General features: G+C 31.1%; 1 long non-coding RNA gene across 1 annotated transcript; it reads right to left on the bottom strand.

Moving 5' to 3' along the window:
• Positions 1–1,170: 1,170 nt before the first annotated feature.
• LOC130502377 (uncharacterized) lies at positions 1,171–2,115 on the bottom strand. The gene is made up of 2 exons (XR_008940244.1): positions 1,613–2,115; positions 1,171–1,501 (listed from the first exon to the last, which is right to left on the bottom strand). It is a non-coding gene; the product is annotated as an uncharacterized LOC130502377 (long non-coding RNA).
• Positions 2,116–3,025: the final 910 nt, after the last annotated feature.

Below are 3,025 nucleotides of genomic sequence, written 5' to 3' on the forward strand. Positions count from 1 at the left end.
TAATAATGGCAATTTCTGTAAATATTTCAAAAACATAAGGATGAATAGGAATTTTCAATTGTGAATAGTAATGACAAAAAAAAGAGGTTGGTTTTGGGGTTGACTTGAATTTTTAGGTTGGTTTTGAAAGAATCTCTATTATTTATTATGTAATTGCATATAATTATACTATTATATTTTAATTGATCGGTTTACTCAGTTTACATATCAGACAATATCCATATACAATTGTTTCTTAAAAATAACATCTATTTGATATATTCGATATTACCAAATCCAACTATTTTATTTTATTTTAGTTTGGTTCAATTTTAATTGGTTCGATTTTACTCGATTGAACACCCCTATTTTTCTTCAAGAGTGAGTTACCATTTGAGACACTCTCTTCTCTGTTTTGACATCATAAGGCACTTATAACTAGAAGCACATATTCTCTTTGTCATAGGACTTCTCTATCCTTCTCGCTGGGTTAAAGGAGACAAGCCTCTGGTTAGCATTTTATTATTTTAATATAATGTCAACTTTTTTTACAATTTTTTTATTCTATCTCTTGTATGTGTATTTTTGTTTATTTTCAGTTTCAAAATATATATAAAAAATTTGTTTAGATGATAAAAGATTTTTTTATTATTTTCTATGTTTTTACATCCATTTTGATATATAATTTTTTTTGTTTTAATATTTACACATTAAAGGTATGGATGCCAAAAATGTGGAAATTAAAGTTATATATAAAATACATGAAATGAGAGGAGGAAAGCATGACACAAATTGTAAATATAATTTTTTTTGGTCAAGATCAAAGCACTGGAGATCCGTTTGGGAGATTGAATACCGTCGAAGCATGGACGACAATAAATTGTAGAAGGATGATATGTGTACGGATATGTTGTGGATAACTAAATTGTGGATTAGTATCATTTTCAAATTGAGTAGCGGATGGAATATATGTGGTCTGAACATAAATGCCTAAACTGGTAGAAACCGAGATTAGAATTATGGATGTAAAACTTTGTGGACGTAAGCAAATAGCATGTTGATGGTTATTTGTAGATCTTGAATGTGTAATAATAAAATTATGAAAATATATATTGTGAATGTGGATGTGGATGTCTAATGACTTAATGAGTTTAGATCATATTAGTTGTGTGTTTATTTGCAAAGAAAAAATAGCTAAAATGCAGAATTGTAGATTTTGGTGCTAATTCAAAAAGAAACATGCATAGTTAGAAAGTTCTGGGGCAGATCTGAGATTAAACAAAAGTACAAGGACCAAAACAAAAAATTAAATAAACTAGGTTAGGAGCAGATCGAGCTATCCCGAACAACCCCGGAACACGGCGGCGAGAGGCTGAGCGGAAAGAAACGTCTTCGATAGGTCGACCAGCTGAGCTATCTTTGATCAAGCAAATTGTGGTGGAGGTCGTGTTGGATTGGATCAAAGGTGAACCTATCAATGGCAAATAATGTCGGCGGGAGACAGAGATCCAGTAGCAAAGCTCTTAAATTTGGAAAAAATCAAGATAATTGATAGTTTAGCATAAGGGTTTCCTTGAAAAAGAACCAAACTTTCTGGAAATAAAAAGGAACCGGAGGGAGAACAAATGTTTACTTGCTGCGTTTTACGATGGGTCTGGTTCCTGAGTCGTCTTAGATTTTTTCACTTTCTTATTATGCTTCGATTTCACGGTTGTTAAAAAAGTTTTCTGAGGATTATCCACCGTCAGAGGAAGATGGGTAAAATGCTGGAAACAGAATTACACAAACAAAACAAGAATCTGAGGATCGATTACGGATGAAGTGGAGAGAGATGTGAAATTAGGGTTGGAAAGGGAAAGTGGATCTGCGACACTTCAAAATCTAGAATGGAGAGAGAACGTGTGCTTTCCGACAAAGAAAAAATAGTTTAAAATATGTGAATCTTGGTTAGTTCTTTCTGGTTAGTTGTATGATTAGGTGAATTAGCTTGAGGTATGAAAGACAATAAACAAACATAAAGTGTCTGGCAAGCAGGATGTGTCTAAACGTGAAAATCATAAGACATAAAATGTCTTCGAAGATAAAAAATTCTTTTTTCAATGTAAAGTCCCAGGTTTATTGTAAGACGAAGGCACAACTTTATTTGAATGTTTGAAGGAAATCACCGAGAACTAAGATACCACCATAAACTAATCTTCCTCATTGATATTTTCCATCCAGCCGGCAAAAGAAATTGGGCCTACATTTCAAAGCTCAGAGTGGCTCTTAAGAGGTTATAGATAATGTTCTAAAATTTGATCCAGACCTACGATTGAATAAGTAATCCGATGACCCAATATAATTTGGTTTAGGTTTTAGAAAAAAACATTATTTAAAGACCCAGTAAAATCTGCAAAAAACCAATAAACCCCAGAACCCAACAACCGGTTGAACCACTGGTTAAACCAGTAAGTAATTTTTATTTATTTTTTAAGATTTTTAATACACTATTACATTTTTTATTCAAATTCAAAAGTAAGGTTTTCAGATTTTACTAATATATTTTTATGTTGCCAGATGTCGACTATGTATCTCTTTCTTTTTTGATTATTTTTCGTGAATCTCATTTACACTATTTAATTTGTGATTTATCTGATGTTTAAGATTCTGGTAAAAATTTATGCCATTTGAAAAAATGAAGTGAACAATGATAGAAAAACATTTAAACCTTTCCAAAATCTAATCATAAGAAAACATACAATACTACAACATATGTTCCTAAACCCTAAACCAAATGATATCATGATTCAATACTTTCACTCATCTATGTTGAAAACAATTCAATTTTATTATATCTTAATTTATATCACTTAAAATTGTTTATATTTAATTACATGATTTTCGTTTTCACTTATCAAAATATTTTTTACAAAATTTATAAATTATTTTTAAGATCAACTACACTATACGACTTCCATGGACGTCGTCTGGACGAATTCCATGGACGTCGTCTGGACGACTTAAGACTCAGAAGACTTACCAGAACTATATTCGTAAAAATGAGTTC

Source organism: Raphanus sativus, unplaced genomic scaffold, assembly GCF_000801105.2.
Source record: "Raphanus sativus cultivar WK10039 unplaced genomic scaffold, ASM80110v3 Scaffold0530, whole genome shotgun sequence".
In the NCBI taxonomy this organism is placed as follows: Eukaryota; Viridiplantae; Streptophyta; class Magnoliopsida; order Brassicales; family Brassicaceae; genus Raphanus; species Raphanus sativus.